We start from the raw sequence: 14,278 nt of genomic DNA on the forward strand, positions 1-14,278 counted from the left end.
CATAAAATAGCAAAAAGAGCCGCAATCGGCCCGCGGGCCTTGAGTTTGACACCTGTGACTTAGCGTATTAGATAAAGAGGATCAGCAGGATAGCCAGGCATCTAGTATTGGTTCAAACAAATTAACATGGCAGCCTCTATATTATTTTAATGAAAGGGACACTTTAAAACTGACCACACAATAAAAGTGAATCCGAAAACATATCTCATAAATCATTTCACTGTACATATTTACTCACAACTTATCTTTCCTTATATGGCTTAAAGGACCACTATCGCGAAAAAGTAGGCAGTTAAAATCTGTCAGAACCGACAGGCTATGGGCCAGTCCATCTCCTTTTTTTCTTTGTTTTCAACAACACAAAGAAAATGCTGTTAAAAAAACATTGAGAATCCCCCATGAGGAAATGGACTGGCCCAAAACCTGTCGGTTCTGACAGATTTTAACTGCCTACTTTTTTTGTGATGGTGGTCCTTTAACTCATAATTTACCCCTTCTTGTGTGGCTTAACACTTTATTTATCTCTGCTAATCTATCTTAAAGGACAACTATTGTGACATTTTCTTTAAATGCATATGTATAAATTTAAGATGCACTATAAGTTACTTTTTTTTTACTATGTCCCTATGCATATGTGACAGATCTGTAAGGTTTTGGACCAGTCCATCTTCTCATAGGTTTCATAGGAGATTCCATTTCTTGGTTCTGTATTTGCTAAAGCACTGTGTAACTGCAAAAAATAGTGTGCAAATGAGTAGGGAAACTAATCCTGACATCTTTCTATACTGTAGGTCCTTTACAGAGTGTACATTCATAAAGAATAAGCACCTTTCCACACTGAGATCATTGCTTTAGAATAAGATCACAACACAACATAGCGAAAAGCTGCACTACGCATTACCCCTGCGGTAGGACCATACATACAGTTGGGCAGGGCCGGCGCTACCATAAAGGCAAAGGGGGCAATTGCCCCAAAGCCCCAGAGCCTGTAGGGGCCCCCAAGCTGTCGCCCCATCTTAACTGTTGCTCCCTGAGGCCTAAGCAGAGTCTTTGGCAGAGTAGCATCTCACCTGTGCTGGTAGGCAGGTCAGACGCTACATTGCCAAAGACAGGGGCGCAGGGAACAACAGTTTAGTTGGGAGGGAGGGTGAGCAGCTGGCTCAGGGGCTCAGGAGGGAAATTTGGCTGCAACAAAGGGTCCTTAATGCTACTTTTGGTCGGGGACGTCTGTTGGGGGCTCCATTGTTACTAGAACCGGCTCTGCAGTTGGGGCATACAGTACAATGACAGTATGCCTTACTTTAACTGTGAACGCAAGCATTACTCAATCAATTAACCCATGGCACGATGAAGAAGACAAAACTTTTCAGCATCTGACAACTGAAAAAGTTTTTTTAAAAAGTAGGTAAAAAAGTATTAACAAACCAATTTTGACTAACCGCTTCCTTGCAGGGGGGGGGCTTAAAAGGTATTTTGTTGATATGGTATGAAAACACCTACAATTAGGAAACCCAGGAGTTAATTGAAAATGGGCCCTTATATGTTTATCTCATAAACTAGCTCTCTTGGGGGCATACACAATTGTACAGTGTTACATAGCATGCATTGCGCAATTAGAGCAACCTGCATTACATAGGCGGTGTGCACATTGCTAGGTAGCACGCTTTACAAAAGAAACATGCATGTTACTTAAAGAGAATCTGTACCCTAAAATTCTTACAATAAAAAGCATACCATTCTCTTCATTATGTTCTCCTGGGCCCCTCTGTGCTGTTTCTGCCACTCCCTGCTGCAATCCTGGCTTGTAATTAACAGTTTTAGGCAGTGTTTACAAACAGCTTACTGTGTGACTCATGCAGAGCTTGGAGAGGGTGTGTAAAGCTTCTGCCAATGACAAGCAGTGCTGCACATTCCACACATTCCAGCCTCAGCCCGACAGAGCCGACAGAGGAGAGAAGATAAGATTTATTACAGAGACAGTGCAACTAGAAAATGCTGCAGTAAGACAGACCACATTAGAACAGGCATAGGAACTTATAGGATAGAAGAAATAAGGCTCAAAATTTTGTTACAGAGTCTCTTTAAGCAATGTGGGTTTCACCTATTGTATAATGTACGCTACGTAATTCACGCTACATAACTGGCATAAGTACCAGTAAAACTGCTGTGTGCTCCTTGTGCCTGCTGACTAAACACTTTTAGTGTACACAAGACCACTGTTCACGTAAACAATGGAAGGTGTAGCTTTGCCAATATTGCAAGTTTTGTAGTAAAATCTTTAATGCGTTACAAGAGAGTTATTATTGATGAGGGAGATTGTAAACACATCTTTCCTTTAAAAGCTTTCACAACATAATTTCTGCATCTATAAAAGTAACTACTGTACATTCTTGCGCTTTATATTATGCGGTCGTCATTTTCTATTGACCTGTGAAATATTTATGCCAACAAGTGTTAATCGAAGTAAATGTGTCTGCATTTCCTCATACTGCTTGTTATGGAACCACTTTCTCTTTGTACCCTTGTCCCTGGGAGTAGCTGACTGACAGCTAATGAAGTCATCCACACCGTGCAGCCAATTCCTCTCGAAGTGGTGAGGTAATAGTGTATTTATAAGAGACGAGGCTTGTTTTTCCCTAGTGATGGTGCGTTCCATGTGCTTACAGACAGATGTTTGCAACAGGAAAAAGTCCAGCCCCAAATAGCAACTGCGCCCCAAACAGGGTTGTTTACCCTGGCTAAGCTGTTAAGTAACCCTTATCATAGTGTGGGCAGATTTATAGATAATATAATGTTTTCATTTGGTGACACCATTTCAAGTTGGTGTTAGGTTTACTGTAAGGGGTTAAGGTTAGTGTGAGGTTAAGTGGAAGGTTAGGGTGAAGCTTTCACCACTTCACATAAAATGAAATGCATCCAGATTTGCGAAACACAAGATTTTATGTCAGTATAGCTGCAGATGCCAAAATATTCTGCGACTGCTTTGTTAGAAGATTCATCTGCTAAACAGGAATGGAAGAGGACGTTCTGCCAGTGTGTTTTACTTACTTTACAATATACTTTCTGTTCACAATAGCAAGAAATAGCGCACGCAGGCTGGATATGGCCTATGGCAAAAACAAAAACAAAACTAATATGAATAATAAGAGGTGTAGCCTTATATGCAGGTACCAGCACTGGTAACAATTATGAAAAACCAGAAGAAGAGAACAAAAACCAGTATATGCTGCTCAAAAAATGCACTTTATTGTAGATATATTTAATAAAAAGGCACACACATGTATAATCAAAATATGTCAGGAGTTGGCCTGTCATAAATTATGTATTGTTGGAAGACAATACTATGTGCTGCAACTGTCAGGGACAGTAGGAAAAGGTCCCTACTAGAATAGCATATTGGCAAAAGTAGATCGGGTCACAAATAACCGCCAAAAGCTAGTCGCACTTGACTGATCACAGGTTGGATACCAAGGATTATAAAGCCCAATAGGATAATTCAGTAAACCATTCGGTTAGGCATGCTTATAAATCCTAAGGCGACCTATATTTTGAGCCTTGGCAACGCCAATATCAGGCACCCGTGAGGAGACCCAATTGTGGAATAAAGGTATGGTCATAACCACTCACAGAGGGCAAAATATGGCGCAACCAATATGATCAAAAGGTGGGGCTAATAATATCACAACCATATTGGCATATTAGCAGAAGTGGATCGGGTCACAAATAACCATCAAAAGCTAGTCACACTTGACTGATCACAGGTTGGAAAACAAGAATTATAGGGCCCAATAGAGTAGTTAAGTAAACCATTCGGTTACACATGCTTATAAATCCTAAGGCAACCTATATTTTGAGCCTTGGCAACGCCAATATCAGGCACCCGTGAGGAGACCCAGTTGTATAATAAAGGTATGGTCATAACCACTCACAGAGGGCAAAATATGGCGCAACCAATATGATCAAAAAGGTGGATCTAATGATATCATAACCATAGAGGGTAGAGAACCCAATGTGTAGTAAACTTATTGGGAACACCCTTGACCAGTCACTGTGAGGAAACCAACAATATATTAAGGAGATATGGTTATAACCACTCACAGAGTATAGAAGAATGTGACCAATGTGATCTAATATGCTATTCATAGAATATAGGGAGACCGGGGACTGATAGCCGCAGCCCTAAACCACTAATTGTGTATAGAGCCTGTACCGCATGGATAATTACATAGAGATATAATGAATAGAACCATAGGCAGCAAGGAGCATTTTCAAAGGTAGCTGCATTAAACACATGTCCATAGAGCCAAACCCTGTCACAAAATGGTTAACAGGAAAAAGATTACTTTAGTTGTAGCACCAGCAAGCCATAATGTCATTGCATGTAAATCATTTCCATGGGCAGTATACAGATGTTAAGAATATATATGAGGTAGAGCCATCCAAGACAGAGCATATGGAAATCCCATTCAATGCTGTATGTAAAGAATCTTGAACTGAACATCCATCACATCCCACATGAGTATACACGTATATAGACCTGCCAGCCAGATGCACATAGGTCTGCAGCCATATATGTGGCCTGTAGCTAGCTGTATAGTACTTCCAAAAGACTGCTATAAAGAACACAGTCCCATCAGACCGCCTAAAGTGTGGCGCAGTATAGGCAAGAATCACATATAGGCAACTAGAGGCACTCATATGGCAGTCATTGTCCCATATATACTGGCAGAATCACCTATCTGATCCGATGATGATGCTGGATATAGCAGACTGTATAATGAAAAAACAGCTCGTGATGGCTCCAGGCCGACGCCTGGGTGGAACTCTCACATCCAGGGATGGCTGCGGCCTGTATCAGTCAAGCGGCTCGTATTGGCTCCAAAATGGCGCCCAGGCAGGGCTCTCACCTACGAAAATGGCTACAGTCTGTATCAAACAGCTCGTAATGGCTCCGAGCTAGCGCCCAAGCAGGGCTCTCACATGCGGAAATGGCTGCAGCCTGTATCAAGCGGCTCGTAGTGGCTCCAAGCTGACGCCCAAACAGGGCTTTCACATGCGGAAATGGCTGCGGCCTATATCAGTCATCCACGGCTCCCATTGTCGTATATCGTAGCATGGCGTCTACGCGTTTCGCCCCGCCCACCGGAGCTTCGTCAGAACGAGCTACGTAATCACGTAAGCTGTCCCGACCCCCTTGTATTTATATGTGTCGTCCACCTGGCACTATTCCAAGGAGACTCCATCTAGTGTTGGAGGTCGGGTAACAGCTACAGATGTATAATGGGGACATCTTGTGGCCAAAAGCAAACATGGCAACCTATGAAACAACATATGGCTTAAACATCAATACCAATTAGGCAATTAACAATCCCGAGAATTGATTAATAGTTTATAGTATGAACTCCTATTTCAGGAACACCTTTAAGTTTAGGTCAACATTTAATCCTAGGGGCACCAAAGTTTTTAACTGGTAAATCCAAAAACTTTCTTTTTTAATTAATTGGGCCCTCATATTACAATATCTGATTCCCGGATCCAAACGATAAATGGCCTTAAATTTTAATCCAGTTGGATCTGAGTTGTGGAATTCAGCAAAGTGTGAGGCTATAGGGGTTTTATCTCTCTTTTCCTCCTTTGCTGAGTCCACTATTGACCTTACATGTTCTTGTATTCTAGTACGCAGTTCCCTTTCTGTTTTACCCACATAATGCTTATTACAAGGGCAGGTCAACTGATATACTACATATGTGCTTAAACAATCAACAGGATTCCTGATGGTATATAGCCGATCTCCGGAGGAGTTAGTAAAAGTATCCGTTTTGTCCACATATTGACATACTGAACATTTTTTACAAGGTGTCATTCCATTACGTTTTTTAAAAAAAGGCATTTTCTTACTTTTGTATTCTGATTGAGTAAGGATATCTGCAAGATTTCTATTTCGTCTTGCAGTGAGCAAAGGTCGTGGACCGATTATACCAGCTATTTTCGTATCATTCAGTAGAATTGGCCAGAAACGTTGCAGAGTATCTCTGAACTTATTCCAATGAGGGCCATATGTGGCTAAATGTTGACCTAAACTTAAAGGTGTTCCTGAAATAGGAGTTCATACTATAAACTATTAATCAATTCTCGGGATTGTTAATTGCCTAATTGGTATTGATGTTTAAGCCATATGTTGTTTCATAGGTTGCCATGTTTGCTTTTGGCCACAAGATGTCCCCATTATACATCTGTAGCTGTTACCCGACCTCCAACACTAGATGGAGTCTCCTTGGAATAGTGCCAGGTGGACGACACATATAAATACAAGGGGGTCGGGACAGCTTACGTGATTACGTAGCTCGTTCTGACGAAGCTCCGGTGGGCGGGGCGAAACGCGTAGACGCCATGCTACCATATACGACAATGGGAGCCGTGGATGACTGATATAGGCCGCAGCCATTTCCGCATGTGAAAGCCCTGTTTGGGCGTCAGCTTGGAGCCACTACGAGCCGCTTGATACAGGCTGCAGCCATTTCCGCATGTGAGAGCCCTGCTTGGGCGCTAGCTCGGAGCCATTACGAGCTGTTTGATACAGACTGTAGCCATTTTCGTAGGTGAGAGCCCTGCCTGGGCGCCATTTTGGAGCCAATACGAGCCGCTTGACTGATACAGGCCGCAGCCATCTCTGGATGTGAGAGTTCCACCCAGGCGTCGGCCTGGAGCCATCACGAGCTGTTTTTTCATTATACAGTCTGCTATATCCAGCATCATCATCGGATCAGATAAGTGATTCTGCCAGTATATATGGGACAATGACTGCCATATGAGTGCCTCTAGTTGCCTATATGTGATTCTTGCCTATACTGCGCCACACTTTAGGCGGTCTGATGGGACTGTGTTCTTTATAGCAGTCTTTTGGAAGTACTATACAGCTAGCTACAGGCCACATATATGGCTGCAGACCTATGTGCATCTGGCTGGCAGGTCTATATACGTGTATACTCATGTGGGATGTGATGGATGTTCAGTTCAAGATTCTTTACATACAGCATTGAATAGGATTTCCATATGCTCTGTCTTGGATGGCTCTACCTCATATATATTCTTAACATCTGTATACTGCCCATGGAAATGATTTACATGCAATGACATTATGGCTTGCTGGTGCTACAACTAAAGTAATCTTTTTCCTGTTAACCATTTTGTGACAGGGTTTGGCTCTATGGACATGTGTTTAATGCAGCTACCTTTGAAAATGCTCCTTGCTGCCTATGGTTCTATTCATTATATCTCTATGTAATTATCCATGCGGTACAGGCTCTATACACAATTAGTGGTTTAGGGCTGCGGCTATCAGTCCCCGGTCTCCCTATATTCTATGAATAGCATATTAAATCACATTGGTCACATTCTTCTATACTCTGTGAGTGGTTATAACCATATCTCCTTAATATATTGTTGGTTTCCTCACAGTGACTGGTCAAGGGTGTTCCCAATAAGTTTACTACACATTGGGTTCTCTACCCTCTATGGTTATGATATCATTAGCTCCACCTTTTTGATCATATTGGTTGCGCCATATTTTGCCCTCTGTGAGTGGTTATGACCATACCTTTATTATACAACTGGGTCTCCTCACGGGTGCCTGATATTGGCGTTGCCAAGGCTCAAAATATAGGTTGCCTTAGGATTTATAAGCATGTTTAACCGAATGGTTTACTGAACTACTCTATTGGGCCCTATAATTCTTGTTTTCCAACCTGTGATCAGTCAAGTGTGACTAGCTTTTGATGGTTATTTGTGACCCGATCCACTTCTGCTAATATGCCAATATGGTTGTGATATTATTAGCCCCACCTTTTGATCATATTGGTTGCGCCATATTTTGCCCTCTGTGAGTGGTTATGACCATACCTTTATTCCACAATTGGGTCTCCTCACGGGTGCCTGATATTGGCGTTGCCAAGGCTCAAAATATAGGTCGCCTTAGGATTTATAAGCATGCCTAACCGAATGGTTTACTGAATTATCCTATTGGGCTTTATAATCCTTGGTATCCAACCTGTGATCAGTCAAGTGCGACTAGCTTTTGGCGGTTATTTGTGACCCGATCTACTTTTGCCAATATGCTATTCTAGTAGGGACCTTCTCCTACTGTCCCTGACAGTTGCAGCACATAGTATTGTCTTCCAACAATACATAATTTATGACAGGCCAACTCCTGACATATTTTGATTATACATGTGTGTGCCTTTTTATTAAATATATCTACAATAAAGTGCAGTTTTTGAGCAGCATATACTGGTTTTTGTTCTCTTCTTCTGGTTTTGGATATGGCCTATGCACTGTAGTTTGACCAGCGCTGAGTTAGGCGTTATGCTAGACAAGAAAATTATGGGTAGATAGGAAAGGATTTAGATTAGCATTAGGCATCAGGGGATTGTTTTAGGCAGGAAGATTATAGTAAAGATGGCCACCAGTGATGGGTGAACATGTTTGCTGGTGGACAGTTCCGTTTCCAAAGATTTGGATTCATTTTTAACATTGTCAATGGCTGCTAAATTTTTCAGTTAATAGCAAAGCCCCCTAATATAATAGAATCACCAAATTTAAAGGGTATGTTAAACAGACTCTGTATAAAAAAAACTCCCCTGGGGGCACTTACCTCTGGAGGAAGAAGCCTCAGGGTCCCAATGAGGCTTCCCCTATCCCTGTAGCTGCAGGCAATACAGTGCTGGCTCTCGTGAAGCCTCCCGAAATCCACCAGAGGGTTATTTTTTTTATTACAGGATTTATTTAAGTAGAACATTGGGAACAAGGTCAAAACATTTTAAAAATACCTTGTAGTTTCTGAATGTATGATTTTAAAGTTATAATAGGAAATAGTTTTTTTTTAAATGCAGTGAAATGACAGATAATGTATGAGCGTATCAGTGGCTTAAATTTACATGTTTAAAAAGAAATGGGCAATTTATTTCATACCGCGGTTTCCAGGTGGTCAGTACACAGTGCGTAATGACTTCTTGGAAACCCAGTGGAACATTTTGGCCAGGGATCTTTGTACAGCTCAATATTGCTGTACAAGGATCCCTGGCAACTATACGTGTACTTTCACACAAAAAAAGAAAATGATGTGGGCTACCCACTCCCAAGCCTTTTTAACCCCTTTTACCCCATAGCCAGACCCCGTGGGGCTCCACAGCCTGAGCTATACCAGCCCATGTGGTCCATGGTATGGTCCAATGAAGATTCCCATTAGTCTGTTAAAAGACCAATAGGGGACACTGAAGGGAACTTTAAAGATGCTCCAGGGCTTGTTATACTTAGCATAGCAAGCCCCATCACAGCAACAACTGCCGTTGTCTCCATGCCCCTGCACCCCCCCCTGTTTAAAGAGACACTGAAGCGAAAAAAAAAGTTATGATATAATGAATTGGTTGTGTAGTACAGCTAAGAAATAAAGCATTAGGAGCAGAGACATAAGTCTAATATTTGTTTCCAGTACAGGAAGAGTTAAGAAACTCCAGTTGTTATCTATGCAAATAGCCATTGAGATCTGCGACTTTGAAAGCCATGAAGCGCTCTGACTTCTGATTAGATAATCTCAACTGTATTGTGTTTTTCTTTTGCAGAAAACAGTTCAGGACAGGTCAAAAGTTCACTGCCTGTTCTGCAAAAACTTTTAGAATGCTGATTAATGTGTAAACTGCAAGTATTAGAGAATGATGCAATGTTATAAAAAAAAAGCTGTAAACCTGAAAATAAAAACATGAGAATATTTTTTTTGCTACCAATGTTTTAGAAATTATCCCTACTACACAACCAATTCATGATATCATACATTTTTTTTTCGCTTTAGTGTCTCTTTAAGCTGCTCCCCACTGCACACAGGGCAGGGCACCCACAGCACCCTGCCCTGTTACACCCCTGCCACCCCTGCACTGCCACACATTAACCCCTCCTCAGTGGAGGTTAACCTGCCGCACTTTTCGTCCATCACTAGTGGCCACCAACCATACAATTTTTAAAATGTATTTTCAATTCAAGAAATGCAATCATTTTTTCTGATTGATTTTAACAGTTTAAAAAATTCTGACCAATATATTGCATACACGTGTTCAATGTTTCCCAAGTTATTTAAAAAATGATTGAAAAAAACTTGCTTGGATCTATATATAAATTGACAATCTACCCTATACCATTCAATTAATATATATATATATCGGAAAAATCCACAACTCCCAATCTCCTTTTATCAAAAAAGTGGGAAATCAGATTTATTGTGTGTGGTCACCTTTAGGTGTTAGGAGCAAGAATTTACATTAGGGGTTGGCAAAGGAAGAAGGAAAACCACTGAATTACCCACTAAAAACAGTGATGATGGCCTTGTTCACATTGGGACGTTAAAGTGGATCCGAGGTGAACTTTTACACATTGCATAATTGTGTTCCTTTCCTATTGTTTATAGGGCATTTCTCAAGCCAAATACTTTTTTTTTGTTTTTGTTTTAATACTCTAATTCCATATAAACTAAAAAAGCCACGCCCACAGATTTTTAGAGATCCTTGGCAGTAGCAAGGGCTCATGGGAGCTCAGTCTGGGCAGCAGGATAGGGAGGTGTTACTAGCCATTGATTTCAGAGGCAGAGGGGAGGAGGGAGAAGGAGAGGGGATTAGGCTGATGGCTCAAGATACAGATAAGCCTGCCTCTGTGTAATGTTTACAAACAACATGACTGCTGTCATTGTATCACAGGAATAATCAATCATATTCTATTAAAGCTGTTTGCAGCTAGATTTGCTGTGTAAACCATCTAAACTTTAGATAAAATATATAGACAAGTTACTTGTTATAGTTAGTTTTTCATCTCGGATCCGCTTTAAGGTGCGACATTATGGGGCAAAGTCACATCTTAAGATGCGAGGCAATGTTAAGTCTATGCACCATTCACAGTGCGCACCTTGTGTCTAGGTAGCTACAATCTAGTTATCTGAGGGTTAGGATTGTAGGTTAGTCAATTTGTATTGGTGGGGAGGACGTTGGGGGGACTCTGGGGGTGGATGGTGTGGGCCCTGATAGATTGGTGGAATTTTTAAAGTTTAAAATTATTGATTAATAAAGTTTGTACATTTTTTTTATCATATAGCTGTCTCAAGACTTATATTATTGGTGTGTACTCTCCTCCAATTTTTCAAACCTTCCAATACATTTTTACACACCTTGTGTTTAGTTGTAATGTGTCACATCATCAGGATGCACTCCATGAAATGAGTTGGACATAACTGATGAATGACATACGTTAGTATTCAGTATACTAAAGAAAAGCAGTAACAGGCACTACAATAGCTAGTGCAAGAAAACAGGTCAATATTCAAACGGAGCGCCACTGAGGTAGCTCAACACCAATACATTATAGAATAAATAGCAGCAGAATCATTAATATTGGCTTTCATTGTGCCACAATAATTTCAACATAATTTCATATGTTCCCAAGTCCTATTACTCATTTTACTGGGTAAGCCTAGGACTGCCCAGATCTATGGTTGCTGGAACACTCTTAAACTGCTAATATTTCTTTTATAGCACCTCCTAGTTAATATTCTCATAAAAGTGACCACATTACCAATAAAATATGCAATTCAAAAGCTTTTTTTTCTGGGATCTATTCCAAATAAACAATTTATCTGATTTATTTGTTTGCATTTTGATGGTATTTATGAATGCACCAGACGTTCATCTAGTAATGCATTTTTTAATTGTTTGCACCAGTACTCTTGCAATAAATGTTAAAAGACGGGAGGCTCACATATCTAACGTTGACAGTTACAGTAACTCATATTTCCATTTTTGCTCCAGAGAATTTAAAGTGTAACTCTATATCCTTGGAGAATGAAAAAAAAATACTCTTACAAGATCGTCTGTATTCATTGCCAGGGTTTTAGTCAGCTTTGGTGCAGCCTTTTGCTTATTTGCGATCTATAGATACTGATAGAAGCCTTTTCAGTGAGTGAGTAGTATTATCAGGAAGTAACAGAGATTGGCTCCATCTTAGGCATCTCTCTACACCACAGGTGTAAAACACATTGCCATTTTCTATGGCCCTCCATAGCTTCAAGTGTGCATCATTGCAAGCAGTAAACAATGACAACACACTGATTTCCCATCCAGAGGAGTCCGCCGGTGACAGTTTCTAGTTGAAACATTGGCCTCAATTCACTAAGCTTATCTCCTGTCTTTAATAACTTTTCTAGTGTTATCGCCATGGTGATAAGGCATGTTGTAAACTTAACTCTTCTGTCTTTAAGTTAAGGAGAGATCTCTAAAGTTAACTATTCAATCCTTAAAATATCTACAGAATTCTAAAGTTAAAGACAGGCTGTTGATTAAATGCATGTGAAAATAACTACAGAGGGGGTAACTTAAAGAGGAACTCCAGTGAAAATAATGTAATAAAAAAAGTGCTTCATTTTTACAATAATTATGTATAAATGATTTAGTCAGTGTTTGCCCATTGTAATATCTTTTAAATCCCTGATTTACATTCTGACATGGTGACTTTTTTAATGTTGGCAGGTGATGTAGCTACTGCATGCTTTTTTGGCAGTTGGAAACATATGTAAACAGCTGTTTCCCATAATGCAACAAGGTTCACAGACAGGAAAGGGGTGGGAGGGGTTTCACCACAATATCAGTCATACAGTGGCCCCTGATGGTCTGTTTGTGAAAAGGAATAGATTTATCATGTAAAAGGTGGTATCAGCTACTGATTGGGATACAGTTCAATCTTTGGTTGGAGAAATGATAAGATAACTCTCTCACTGGGAAAACATATCTCTGCACCTTAACCACTTGCCGACCGCCCACAGTGGGCGGCAGCAAGGGCTGGGCCCAAACGACCGCAATATGCCCATCGGCAGCGGGCGTGGCTATGCGGCGCTCGCGTCATGCGTGACGCGATCATCCACCGTCGACAGGCTCCGTCCCCCCTCGGCAGTAACCCGCCGGCCGTTCGGAAGCGCCGGTGGGTTACTAGCTGCCCGATCGCCGCATACAAAGTGTATAAGACGCTTTGTAATGTATACAAAGCGTATTATACAGGCTGCCTCCTGCCCTGGTGGTCCCAGTGATCAAGGGACCACCAGGGCAGGCTGCAGCCACCCCCCCCTTCCCTCTGATCGCCCACAGCACCCCTCAGACCCCCCTGCCCACCCCTCAGACCCCTGTTTGCACCCAATCACCCCCCTAATCACCCATCAATCACTCCCTGTCACTCTCTGTCAACACTATTTTTATGATTAGGTCCTAAACTTCCCCATGGGGGCTCCTGATCATCCCCCCCCACACACTCTCAGATCCTCCCAGCCCCCCCCAGACCCCCCCCCCCTGTGTACTGTATACATCTATCCTCCCCTGTAATCACCTGTCAATCACCCGTCAATCACACGTCAATCACCCGTCAATCACCACCTGTCACTGCCACCTATCAGATCAGACCCTAACCTGCCTCTTACGGGCATCTGATCACCCACCCACACCATCAGATCGCCCGCAGACCTACCCTCAGATCACCTCCAAAGTGCATTGTTTACATCTGTTCTGCCATCTAATCACCCACTGATCACCCATCAATCACCCATCAATCACCCCCTGTCACCACCTGTCACTGCTACCCATCAGATCAGACCCCTATCTGCCCCTAGGGCACCCAATCACCCGCCCACACCCTCAGAATGACCTCAGACCCCCCCAAACCTCCCCCCCTGTGTACTGTATACATCTATTCTCCCCCTGTAATCACCTGTCAATCACCCGTCAATCACCCGTCACCACCTGTCACTGCTTCCCATCAGATCAGACCCTAACCTGCCTCTTACGGACATCTGATCACCCACCCACACCATCAGATCGCCCACAGACCCACCCTCAGATCACCTCCAAAGTGCATTGTTTACATCAGTTCTGCCATCTAATCACCCACTGATCACCCATCAATCCCCCATCAATCACCCCCTGTCACCACCTGTCACTGCTACCCATCGGATCAGACCCCTATCTGCCCCTAGAGCACCCAATCACCCGCCCACACTGTCAGAACGACCTTAGACCCCCCCCAGACCTCCCCCCATGTACTGTATACATCTATTCTCCCCTGTAATCACCCTTCAGTCACCTGTCAATCACCCGTCAATCACCCCGTCACCACCTGTCTCTGCCACCCATCAGATCAGACCCTAACCTGCCTCTTACGGGCATCTGATCACCCACCCACACCACCAGATTGCCCGCAGACCCTC

The sequence above is a fragment of the Hyperolius riggenbachi genome, chromosome 4 (genome assembly GCF_040937935.1).
Source record: "Hyperolius riggenbachi isolate aHypRig1 chromosome 4, aHypRig1.pri, whole genome shotgun sequence".
In the NCBI taxonomy this organism is placed as follows: Eukaryota; Metazoa; Chordata; class Amphibia; order Anura; family Hyperoliidae; genus Hyperolius; species Hyperolius riggenbachi.